Source organism: Spinacia oleracea, chromosome 1 (assembly GCF_020520425.1).
Source record: "Spinacia oleracea cultivar Varoflay chromosome 1, BTI_SOV_V1, whole genome shotgun sequence".
Classification (NCBI taxonomy): Eukaryota; Viridiplantae; Streptophyta; class Magnoliopsida; order Caryophyllales; family Amaranthaceae; genus Spinacia; species Spinacia oleracea.
Window position 1 is genome coordinate 103,989,553 of NC_079487.1, and position 13,588 is coordinate 104,003,140.

At 36.9% G+C, this 13,588-nt stretch overlaps 2 long non-coding RNA genes across 4 annotated transcripts; one reads left to right on the forward strand and one right to left on the reverse strand.

Annotated features, from left to right (window-relative positions):
• Window positions 1-1,207: 1,207 nt before the first annotated feature.
• LOC110786659 (uncharacterized) lies at window positions 1,208-5,298 on the reverse strand. Its single transcript, XR_002532915.2, has 2 exons — window positions 3,724-5,298; window positions 1,208-1,462 (listed from the first exon to the last, which is right to left on the reverse strand). It is a non-coding gene; the product is annotated as an uncharacterized lncRNA (long non-coding RNA).
• Window positions 5,299-6,490: 1,192 nt separating this feature from the next.
• Window positions 6,491-12,431, forward strand: LOC110786660 (uncharacterized). Of its 3 annotated transcripts, none has more exons than XR_002532916.2 (4): window positions 6,491-6,605; window positions 6,757-6,807; window positions 8,577-8,819; window positions 11,563-12,431. It is a non-coding gene; the product is annotated as an uncharacterized lncRNA (long non-coding RNA). The 3 variants fall into 3 exon arrangements; XR_008929359.1 differs by having other exon boundaries at window positions 6,523-6,605; window positions 6,751-6,807; XR_008929355.1 differs by having other exon boundaries at window positions 6,510-6,807.
• The last annotated feature ends 1,157 nt before the right edge of the window (window positions 12,432-13,588 follow it).

Below are 13,588 nucleotides of genomic sequence, written 5' to 3' on the forward strand. Positions count from 1 at the left end.
TGTACTTTATGGGGAATGGTTGTCTTTTCTAAATTTTTTTCACAAGAAAACATAACAACTTTTAGAGTAATGACTTGTAATAGAATTGAAGGATTCAAAATGTCAACTCATCAATCCAACAATACTTAAACTAACTGATGTGGCCTTGGTGTATCACCACCATGGGCCATAGGAAGAACGTGGCCTACTCAAGCCTACCCCCAAACAGATATGGGCCCAGTGCTCTTACCCCTGTCCAAACCTTGTCATTTAGGCCCAGGAGTCCCACCTACTTGATAAAAAGCCCAAGTTATCCATGACCAAACCCAAACCTAGGGGATCCATCAACAAACGAACACATGTCCCAATTCCAGAGATCATCCAATCATGCAGCTAGGGTTTAGGGATCAATTCCCAAAAAACCCTAGCCTTATAGTTCAGATCCGAAAGTAAAAGGGGCATTCAATTCATTCCCACCTACCTTAAATTATCTTTGCCCTGCCTTCTCTCTACAAATTACTTCTCTCTTTAGCCAATACTTACTTAGGCATCGGAGGGAATATTCCTACGGGAATATTCTTGTTTTGCAGGTTGCAGGAAGATCGTGCCAGCGCATACTTGATACCTTCGAGGAACGCGTGACACGTCATCACCACAAAAGATCCCACTACAAGAAAAACGAGCTTTCGTGGTGATTATTTTGGCCTTTAGTAGCGAATATATTCGCTACGAAAATATTCCCCATCAATTAGCTCGAGGCGGTATCCACCGTTGTCATAGCCTTCAGTAGCGATTAGTACATTCAATGGGGTAGACCAAAACAATCGATACGAAATACTATGTACAATAGTATCGATTATTGTAGCGATTATAATCGCTATAATTTCATAATTTCACATACCAAATACATTAGTTTTAACGGCAAAAGAATCAATGCTATTGGTAGTTATAGTAGCGAATGCAATAGACGCTATTAATACCTATCGTATCAACTATAATCACTATTATAGGTTACTTATTGTTCCAAATTTAAGTGATACTATTAATTTCGTAATTGATACATTTGCTAAAATAATAATCCAAATTGACAGTCTATAGCGGCGATTATAATCGCTACAAAATGGATCATACTATAATTTAGTTTTACAATGGCTTCTCAAAAGTTTCCGCTATCAAGCATACCAACAATTATAGTTATACATTAGTATAAATTTAAAATCACAAATAATTATATGATAAAAATAAATATTATAAATAAATAACTCATACAGAGTAAGTCATAAGTCATTACATAGGTGATATATATAATTGTGTAATAGTCTTAAAAACTTAACAAAATATTATCTAATAATCTGCATCTGACAAGATAAATAACTAATTAACTACTACAATGCAACAACGAAACAACTAATATAGTATAACTCGATACGTCATGTGCTTCCCCAAATAAGCCGACTTCACCGTTTGCCAAATAAAGAGTTATCTGCAAGTCAAAAGAATGTACGGTAATTAATATTACTAGTATGAAAATATTTTCCTACAATTAATGCAACGCAACATACCATACAAATAGCAAGCCACCCTAAAAAAAGGGTAAAATTATCTATCATTCATCAGCCAAAATTAGTCTGAGAAATCCATGATAAATAACAGTTTATTTTAATTATCTATCATTCATAGGCAAAAACTTCACAAAACCGTGAATCTATTCAGAAGTGATTCCGTATGGAGCAGCATTTCTACCAATTACAAGTAAAGGATCAAATCGCACGCTGAAGACAAGTTGGTCCAAGATTCAGACATAAAAATAGCATAGTTCATTAACAAAAATCAACTACTTGTAACTAATATAACAATAACAAAGACTGAGCACAAGTCAATGAGACTGAATCAATAAGAGGAGAAAAAGAATGGCACTTAGACAGTTAGACCTCACTGGAAATCCCTCGTGATTCAATTTCTTAAAAATAAATAAAAAATCTTATCTTCTCTGGTTGTTAGGCACCAAGACAAATATGACATTTTCTATAGTTTGCAGTTTTGCTTCCCAATTTAAAACAGGTACTTTCATAACAATTTTGTAGCCACATCTTAAAAAAATTGATCCACTCAGTTCATTTCCAAACTAGCTAATCTAAAATGTCAAAAACAAAAGGCTCATAGTGACATAAAAGTTTCTTCCCTTGTCTTTTCCAGCTATCCTCGACATTCAAAGTCATAAAATAATTTTTAGCGATAAAGAAGCTCTAGGATATTCAATTTTCCATATTGTTCAATGCTTTAATGACACACATTTCCAACTGTACCCCCCCCAAGTAACCTTGATTGTAACTGATCTAACAATAATTGTGGGGATTAATTATGCTCTTTGTAAGTGGGGATCAAGACTGAACACAAAGCCTCAAAATGGAGAAAAGAGGTGTTGTATGCTGCTATTGCTGCCACTATCTACTTAGTCTGGCAAGTTAGAAACAAGGGCTATTGGAACCATACGATTTGTAGGGTAGATAAAACTGTAAAGGATATCAAATTCCTTGTGAAAAATAAGAGCGGAACGAGTTTAGTAGCTTGAATTTCTAGCTCATACAACCTCCATTAAGAACTGAAGAACCACCATAAGCTTTCCCACCATGAAAACTGTCAACAACACCATAGAAACAAGCCTAGAAGAAAAGAAAACACCATGACAACGATATCTCCTCCTGCACGCTTACAACATCATACCCAAAATTAGAACTACTTAGAAGCATGGAGTCTACTCACTCTAATGAATATAAAATGGATCCTTACCTAAAAGATGAGCAAGCCGGCAATTGAATTCAGACAGATCTTGTTCAATTTCCTTATGTACTAGACATAAATATTCAGATATTGTGGCTATGAGTCACTGAATTAGAAAGACCAAAGTAAAACTAGTCAAATGGACGGGAAAAAACAATTGTCGCATCGCACGCTTAAGCTTCTAAAGACAATACCCAATCTCCTTCCATAAGCATGTTTCTGTGTAAAGATATAAAATAAATTGAGACTTCATTTTTCCCACATGAAGTTGCACAAGGTTCTAGTCTCAATGTCTCATCCTCATATCCACCAACCATTGATCAACGGAAGACAATTGTTATTCAGAGCTGCATCAGTTTACCCCACTTGACTAAAGCATAAGTTTTGAACATCATCAACAATTTGTCAAACATCAACAAAAATGTTACTGTTTTCCATTCTCGAGGCAACAATATGAAGTAGAAATCGCTACAAGCTTTGAAACATGATGATCCTCCTCAAAGAAATAGCACTACCTATGCGGCTATGCGCATATACCATCAATGCTAACATTCTTCAGAACTGCTAACATATCCAAGTAAAATCCGAGAATCTAGGTTTCTCACAAGATTACATAACTTAACGATACCCAATACAACAAACCTCAAAAACAACCGTATTAAAACAACAAAAACTAGTCGAGCAAACAAAGGAAACAATCAAAACATTTATCAAAATCAAATCACAACAACTTCCCAGTAAGATACGTTTGTAAAATCAAATCTCCATTTCTCCAATTCCACAAAATCCTTTGTTCAAGTGCATGTAACTGGACAAGTTCTTGTAATAAATAAACCCTTTTTTTCTTCAAATCAAATGCAAAATCAGGTGAAAATTTAATGAAGGAAACATAGATTCTAAACAACAATAATTAACATCAGCAAGTAAAATAATAGTGAAATTAGCAGGAAATGAAGTAAAAACCTTATAGGTGATGAGATGGCAGCCAAGAGGGCGAGGATAGAGAGTGATGGTCTTCTGTGCCCATTTTGTAGTGGTTGTACGTTGCTGCCATTAAGAAGAAAAAGAGGGTTTAACGGCAGGAGTGTAAACAGCTCATACTCAATGATGAGCCGATAACAATGGCTTTGCCCCCCAAAATAGCTGACGTCATCGTAAGTTCTACACCTTTTTGTTCCGATAGACGAAGCGTTTTCGACTTCCATTTTATTTATTTTTCTCTTGGTTGGTTTACTATGAGCCAATTAAGGGACATTAATTACTTTGATAAGATGCATTATGTTTGGGCTCCCAATTGGCTGTCAATTGGGCCACTAAGTCCAAAGCCCAAAGGCTCAATACAACAACATCAAACCCACTACACTCCAAAATGGATGTTTAGCCATCAACCAAGGCCCAAGGCCCACTGGCAATAAATGACCTATGGGCATTTATTATGCAAACACTATAAATAAACCGCCAAGGCTCACACCTCGAGGTACGTCCAATTTATCGCCTTAAGACTATTCTCTAGAGAACCTCTCTCTAGAATCCGAGCATCGTTCATACTTAGGCATCGGAGGGGCTTTCCTCGGAAACACCCCCGAGGCTAGTAACTCTGTCATTGTGCAGGTGAATTCGGATTCAACTCATTCAAGCTAGCAAGATCTTCAACACACTCAAAAGGGCCTTCATTCGAAGCCCATTGTTTCCACTGTTTCAACACCGGAACACATTATATGTAGGAAGACCATATTTACCACCAAACCTACATTATATGTATATAGGACTGTTCACCGGTCCAAGTACGGCCCGGTCCAGACCAGAACCGGAATACACGAATTTGTGTGTCCGGAGACCGGTCCGGACCTGAAAATTCCGGTCCGAACCGGGTTTTGACCTGTTGGACCCTGTTTTTTTTTTGTTAATTTTGCAATTTTCGTTTCAGTACCAAAAATCTATTCACTTGAACCAACAATTTCATTAGTTAAGAATCATCAAAAGCAATAAAAATTCTATTTTACAAATCCCATTTCCTGAATTTTGTATAGAAAAGAAACCCACATATTTTTAACCCATTTTTTAAATCTTAAAATTGATTTCTAGTTGAACATTTTGTTTTGGTAAGTAGATACTCTAAACCATTCTTCTTAAGATAACTTAGTTACAAATTAGCGAATAAGAAGCAGATCGAGAAGGAGAGCGGTGCGCCGATGGCGTCGTGCGTGGTCGACGACCGATTGGCGGTGTCCCAGGTGGTCGCAGATGGTGCTCATGGTTTCATCCTTGTAGAGTTGTAGGTGGTGCTCAATTTAATTGAGGAGAGAGAATGAGGGAGGTAGAAGGAGGCTGGAGAGAGAATGAGGAGGTAGTAGGAGAGAGGTAGAAGGAGGCTGGAGAGGTAAAGAGTATTAGGGTTATGTAGGTTGTCAGGAATCATAGTGTGCAAAGCCCAAATAGAATTTTACGGAGTACTTCTATATTTTAACCGGATTTCAGGTCTAGACCTGAATTTTCCGATTTTTGTCCGGTCCGGACCGGAATCCGGAATCCGGAATTACTTAATTAATTGGTCCGGTACCCGGTCCGGAATCCACCGGTCCGGACCGGACCGGACAATTCAAGTCCGGATCCAGACCGGATTCAGGACCCGGTCAATTCTGCACACCCCTATATGTATACATCCTAAACACAAACATAAACAAGGCTATTATGAAGTGCATCATAGAGAAGTCCATACCATCCTTATATATCTAACATTTAAGGCTACAACTATTACAAACTCAATAATAGACCACACATCCGGGAAAAACCCAAATTGAAATTCATAAAATGGCCTCAGACTATGAGTCAGTTGTGACACGATAACAACATAATGTACTGTTCATGTAACATGGGTTATTGCAAGTTATTAACTGGTACAGTATTGCAAAATCTTGTTGGAACAATGAACAACCAAAGATTTATCTATATAATCACTAGTCACCACCATAATTTGTACTTTTTGCCCAATAACAACCCTGATTAAAGAAAAAGGTTCGAATAACAATTCACAACAAATTATACATCAATATTGCAAACCCATTAACCCAGAAGACAAGAAATTGAAAGATAATTCCTAAGAGGAAAGGGAGAGGATGAACCTAGCCTGAAATTGGATGACTGGTCGGATTTGGAGTTGTCACCGGAGAGATGCATCGTTCTGAAAGAATTTCGTCAACTGCATATCCTAAAAGTTATTCAACCCAATCAAACAATAAGAGAGAGATCCTCAATCACAAGGAAATCATTGTAACAATTTTGAAACTTAAATTTGTTCATCATTTAAATTAAGCTGCCAGCGCACCTGACATACAACGGGACCAAAGGTTAGGCTGCCAGCGCACCTGACATACAACGGGACCACGGATCCGAGGGATCATGTCTTCTCCTACGAGCAGCAAATGTTCCTGAGTCCCTACTCCGAAGCCTCTTGGTGCAAGTACTTCCCAACCACGCTGACCGGAGTGCTGGGAGAATGGTTCAGATCGTTGCCGAAGGGATCGATCAGAAGCTGGAAGACACTACTACAAAACATGGCCTTTCTAGACGCTTAGTGCTCGACGCCAAAGGTAGTGAGTTTGGGGGGAAGACATTTTCCGTGTGGCCTCGACGCTTGTAGAGGTCGAAGAATGTGGGGAAGTGTTAAAGCGTCCAATAAGCGTGGATAAACCACGTGAAAAGCACGTGATGCTATTTCTTTCAGTTTTGAGGAAAACCAAATCGCGCTCCCACTACTCAGCCCTTCCAGCCACGTTCAAACCCTAAATCGTTCTTCTCTGAAAATCGGTTTCCGCCATAATCCTCTCGACGGCCAGTGTCTTCAGGTTCGTCCCTTCGTCAACCTTCAATTCAAATTCCTATATATGCTGCTTGATCTGCTCTGTTTTTTATTTTTATTTTTATTTTTTGTCAATTTAATCTAATATTTCCTATTGTTTGCTAATTTATCCATCTTCATCCTCTCATGAGTCATAGCGGCGGAGAATCCCATCAGATAAACGAATTTCCAAGGGCTGAATTTCCAAGGTAAACGAATTTCTCATATTCATCAAATTATACCTTTCTTTCAAATTTCTTTGAAAATTTCAGTATGAATGTATGATTTTTGGATTATTATACTTTTCTTTCAATTTTCAATTTGCTGAAAGTTCACATGGCTTGTTTAATTTGCAAGGTATCTGATAATATTTAATTTGCCAATATTCAATTTGCAAGGTATCTGATAATTTATCTGTCGATATTTAATTGCAAGGCATGAGACATCAAGCTATGATCAAATGATTAAACATCTCCCAACATGAAAATCAACCAAATAAAAAAGAACATGATTGTGTTATTTCTGACTTATGTGAAAACTAAATAGCAAATTCTTTTTAGTTGGAATAAAAGTTCCGTTTTGGAAATATTGAGCTTGAAACTTCCAACTGGTATAATTCAATATGAAATTGGTTGTTTGGCTATGGGCTAAAATTGGGTAGAACAGTTTGTTATATTTGTTAGATATGCAGAGTATTTTTGTTTTATGTGTATAAACGATTAGATGTGCTAGAGATCGACATCCTCAACATATGTACAAAATAAACCGAGTCACTGCGGGGCGCTAGGTGTATTATAGTATTCTTTAACTCCCTACAATCCAACCTTCTCACTTTATTCTTGGTTTACCACTCACAAAAGATGCTAGGATCTCATACCTAGTTACTTGGGTGCAAGCATGGTGATGATGACAATCCTTATGAATAGGTTATATTCTGAATAATTATCTTTGCATGTCAGTGGAGTAATTACTGTAGACTGGTATTGTGATAGTTTCATGTTGAAATTTGCAAAGAATCCTATAGGCTTTTGTAGAAGTGTTGGAATGGTGTTCAAGTGTGCCCTTTCTTGTTGTTTCTATTATAGTTTGCTGATTTCTACAATGAAGGGGAGGAACCAGGAAGTTTAAATGTCTTATTTCCCCCTTTTTTCTGTATGTTTAAACATGTTTACTCTACTTCTGTTGTCCCGAGATAACAAGTCATATATTTTTTTTTAACATCTTTTACCAATAATAAAATTTGTTGTCTTCCAAAGAATATGGGGTCTGAGTTAACAATATATTCTATTATCTTCTCTCCTTTTTTGTTTCTTTTTCATGCATAACAATCTACTCTAATATGGGGTATGAGTTAAAAATTCTAGAGCTTTGCCTCTAACTTTGTACTTTCAACATCAATATCTTGAAAGTTTATGCAACGGGACAACGCATCAGCAAGCTTCTTTACATCCTTCCTTGTATGAGCAACACTAAAATTTATTCACAGTCTACAAATAAACAACACAACTCAACTTACTGCTGAGCCAACTCGAACTAAAAAGTTATCCAGAAACTCAGAATGTAGAATGTTAGTAATAAAGGAAAAAAACTAAAAACCTGCATGAATTAGGAGGGACAGTTGGTGGTCTAATTGCAGTAACATGGAATCCAGATTTCAGCATATGCATGCAGTATGACAAGGCTGAATAGTCAAGAGCTGCTTGTACATGAATACCACCATTGTCAAGAGTTGCATCTTGCGACACCGTTGCAATCCATTACCTAAAATAAAACAATACTTTACTTTACCATGAACTGTGTAAAACAAATTATGGAGAACAAAACGTTGAAGAAACAACTGAAAATTTAAATGAATTTTACAATAACAAAATATTGTGTCATGCTTTTCGGAATCGAATGAGATAAGTACGTTGATGTGAGAATGATTTTATTGGGATTTCATAGTTTTTCTTCTCATAATGTTTTGAATTCTTATCAGGGTGCTTCAATACCTCAATGTGAAAATGGGACAAATATTTTAATATCTTTACCTAGATCTGTTAGTTCAGAAGATATGGCTGTGACTTGAGCTGGTGTCCGTCTTAATGGTGCAGATGCATCAATCTTGTCATTGTTGTATGATTTTGAGGAACTGGAGGGAGAGTAGGACTTTCTTACTCGTGTCGTCGTTCTTACTTTCTATCCTGCTGCTTCTGGGAGAACTCCATTAACTCTTGGTGAGGTATAAATCAGTTCTGCTGGTAATTATGTCTTAGTTTTTGCTTCTATTAAGTAATTGTGAAGTTGTGAAATGTGTGGACTACAGTTAATTGAATCAAATGTAGACCTAAAGCAAAAAAGAAAGACCTTTTTTCATTTTTTTTAAAAAGAACTCTTTGTTATGCACAGATGCTTGCTTGTCTGACTTGCATCTCTCATTGAGATTATTTGCTGGTTCTTAGATTTGGTGGAAATTTTATTGGGAAATGATGAAGATAACAATTTATGCAAGTCCTAAGGGTGTAACTTGTAAGTGTAATTGACTAAAGCAAGCTACTAATCCAAGATAAAAATTGTTGGCTCAACGAACCAATGGATTTTAGAGTATTTTTTGTAGAATACTTAAAGGTGCTTGGTTCTTTGATTTTATTGTTTGAGTTTCTTTGTCTAGTACATATCTGCTTTTCTGTGGTGTCTTACTCCCCTTCTGTAATGTTTATTGTTCCATATTCTATTAACATTTTAAGAAAAAGGGCGGGCGTGGGGATTACCTTTCGGTGATGTTTTTCTAAGGAGTGAGAGCCTTGAGTGAGGAAGAGAACGGGAATTAAGAGTAGGCAATTATTTTATAATGTTTTGAACTAGTAAAGCCTTCATCTAATCAGAAACTTTCATCTTAGATTGTTTTTTCTTACTGAACATCACATCATGTTCCTACTTTTACATCTCTGAGTACCATTTAAATGGAAGTTTGTAAAAACTTCTTTCTTAGATGGCTTAATGATTAATACGACTGAACTTAATGACCCAAAATTGGTTGATGCGCTAACTTATATCCAAATCATGCTAAAAGAATGGTATTACGGGGATCGAGAGAGATATAGAAGAATATAGCTGACCAAAAATCAAAAATACACTCAGCTGTGAAACACTAAATATTTTTAGTCTTGTGATCAAGTGTTATCAAATCTTGATCCAAGTTCGTTCCTAGTTAAGAATCTTTTCGATATATTTAGTACGGATGATTTATCATTCATTTATATTCACTTCATGTGCTGCACATAATATCTACTTTTGTTTTGACTGTTGTGTTAGGTCAGTATGAAAAAGAAAAGGGAAATGATTCCTCCTTAGGAAGGTGACATGTTAGACCATTGCTTAAAGGCATAGTTTAGCAACAAGACTACAAGAGTGTACCGTATTTAGTTAGGTCTTGCCAAATATAGGAATCTTGTTAGTGGTACAGAACATCCAAACACTATCAATTTCTACTGCATGCTAAAAATATGATTCATTTGCGAATATTTACACCTATGATATTCTTAGAAGGCATGTTTTCCATTTTGATTATTTGTCATAATGTATACGCGCGTAGTTACTGCAATTATTTTATGCGTCTGGTAAAGTTATCTGATCCTTTAGCTTTTCATAGCCAAATTTCCTGGTAATTTATGTTGTACAGTACAACCGAGGTTGTTTCTTGCTTATTTGCTCATTTGGAGCGCTACCTTGTATCGTAGTTGTACCATGGATGCTTTGAATTCTTGCAGATGTCACTATGTTGTTAAGTTAATTTTCATGTCTATTATCTGAGTTCTAATTTCTGAATGATTGCCATTCATATCGGTGGGGATTAGATGCGAGAGACCTCATTGTAGAAGGGTGGCTTCCTTAAATTGTGACTACTAATGATTTTTGAATCATTATTTATCTATATACTACTTGACTGTAGTTGGCCAATGATCTTATGTGCCACATATATCTTGTAGGGGATAATACGGCGATATGCAGCATTCATTTTCCCGAACTTAGAAGACATTTCTCATGTGAAAGTTCTGTCACCTTCACTAACTATATATTTTAAGCTTCGATATGCTTTTAAGTTATGGAAGAAAACTTTTAGAAGGTTTCTCTTAGAAATTGTCATCTTTTTGTTTGTGAATGTCACGAAAATCTCCCTCATTCTCTTATTCATATTACTACTAAGTTTATCCGGTCTTCATATGACCTATGATTCTATCCAATTTCATTTAAGCGTTGGGGTGATTGGGTGATAGGATCAATATTGGTTGTTATTTGGCTCTGGACTACAGTTAATTAATCAAATGTCTTTGGTTTCTTTGCTTTTCGCTGTGAAGTTTTTGACGGTGGATTAATTTGTTCAAGCTTTGATGAATTATCTTAAGCAAAATATGCATAAAACTTTAAGACCTTCCTAGCTTATGAGTTAGTTTTATTGAGAGAATTATAGAGATAGAAAATCTCTAACCAGAAGAATGTTGTAATAAATGAATTAGTTACATATGAATGTTGGTGGTGCCTCGTTATCCAGTGAAATTGTGCAACCAAAGACTCTACCCAACTCTTCATCCAACGATTGGTTAGATCTTTTGACTGGAGATGTAATTCATTTGAATCCGTTCTCTAACCCTTTGAATGAGCATAATGATGACCAGGCTGGTTCTCAATCCACCCCATCTCTGGATGTGAAACCATCTGATAAAGGCGTTGAACAGTATATAGAGTGCTTAAAGTCCCTTATTTTCAATCTATTTACATTAATAATGTCATAGTCCTGGGATTAACTACTCACCAGTAGCTTTCACGTGTATTTATTTAGAGTGATAAACCATTTTCATGTTGATATATATTTAGTGAAGAAAATAGACAGGCATAACCGCATAAGTCTCTCTTCTGATTGTAAAATTCTAAAAGTTATCAATTCTGTTGGGCTAAAATCTGAAGCATTCATTTACTTAATGCAGAGGCAGAGGCAAAGGCTAAATTATATGGAAGCCATGAAAAGGGAAATTGAACGCCTACGCTTAAATATTTCTGCTGCTGAGCGAGATAGGGCTCTATTGGCGGTCGGCACAAATCCTGCTTCTATAAATCTGAATCTGTTGCTGGATAATCTACAGATGATAAGATTGTGCAGGATCATAACTAGTCTTGCAATGGTGGGACAAGCAGCTCTTGAAGACAAAATTACTAAATTAATTGGTCTTGAGAAAAATGACGATGATGTCATTTATTTCTGGTTGTTTCTGGTTTTGGAGAGAGTTGTGTCGGCGGTGTGTGTGAGGTACATGCTGAAAATGGGGAAGCAGTGCAAATATCTACCGTGAAATCATCAGCAGATTCCTCAAGGTCTTTGTTGTGTTCTTATTGTGGGAGAAACTTTGTCAAATATGTTGTGCTGGAAGGGGAGCATCTCTGCTTGCAAGTTATAGTAAAAGGGGTTATTTGAACTCTAATGGTGGACAAGGCCGCAGTAACTCAAGCCATGGAAGCCAAGCTGACATCTATACTAATAACAACTATGTCACATAAAATGGGGTCATCTATAAACAGTGATGCAGTGATGTTGTGCTGAATGCATTAGTACTGGACTATGTCAGGGCCTTGTTAAGCTCCACAAGAACCACTCGTGTTGGTACTGCTGCTTTTACAGCTTTGGATAAAGTCCTTGAATTTTCCTTTGAATGCTGAAACTAGTAAAAGATGTATACCTTCCGACGCCCCAGACTCAAGTAAAGTTTTGAGAAAGATACTAAATGGGGAAGAATCTTTAGCTGAATCTCCATTTGCCAGCCTTTTGTACTTGATCAATTATTTTTTCTATTTTGATCACCCCAAATGCTGTTTTATTTGTCTTTAACTACAATGCATTAAATGATATGCTTTACACGGTACGTTAATATTTTATTGTGTGTATATATATATATATATGTATATATACGATACATGAATAGGTACGTAGAATAAAAAGAGTTTGTATGCAATACACGAATACGTGGAGAAAAAAAGCTTATGCAAACAAATGTGGACGCTTTTTGGAGTCGTGTATAAATCTCATTTAGATTAAAATTCACGGCAACATAAATTTTTAGACGCTTGTAAGCGTTGACAACCCAAATTTCTCGACACTTTTAGGCGTCGAAAAATTAAATAGTTAAAAGATAGGCATAGAGGGAAATAATGTTGTCGTCGCCAATAACAAATGTCTAGACGAATAAAAGCGTCGAGGTTCTCGACGCCTAACAAAAAATGTGGTCTACAAAAAGCGTCGTCGTTCTCGACGAAATAAGTCGTCGAGAATATTCTCGACTTGAATTTTCCCGACACTTCTTAAAAGCGTCGAGGGAAAATTTCTCGACGCTTTTAGGCGTCGTAAAATGATCAAAAAAGCGTCTTTTACACACGGGATTTGTAGTAGTGAGAAATTGAAGAAGAGATTCTGCACTTAGTTCGTGAGCAACAACCGCCCTGAACGAACCACCGCATAATTGACCTCCATCCAACAAGAAAGAGACGAGAGTCTAAGAGACTTCATGGCCAGATTCATGAAGGAATCAACCAACATACCAAATCTGCAGCCAGACGTAGCCATCTTCGCTTTGAAGCACGCACTCCAGGAGCGGAAGTTCCGTGATAAACTATCCATGAAAAACCCTTCCAAAATAGCTGACGTGCTCCAAATGGCAGATGCGTTCATCAGAACCGAGGAGTTCAACAAAGCGGCTGCAAAATTAAAAGGATCTTCGGATCCATGAGACACGAAATCAAATCAGAGCAAGCCCGAGGTCATCTCGAGAAAAGGGAAAGAGAAAGTGGGTGCAAGAGACGCAAGCCCAAAGAAAGACGGGAGAAGGGGTGAACTCCAGCCCAAATACACTAACTACACTCCACTCGCTCTACCCCGAAAAGAAATCTTCAGCCTCCACAAGAATGACGAGAAATGGAAGCTACCAGGGAAGCTCAGATCCAACCCGAATCGGAGTAACAAGA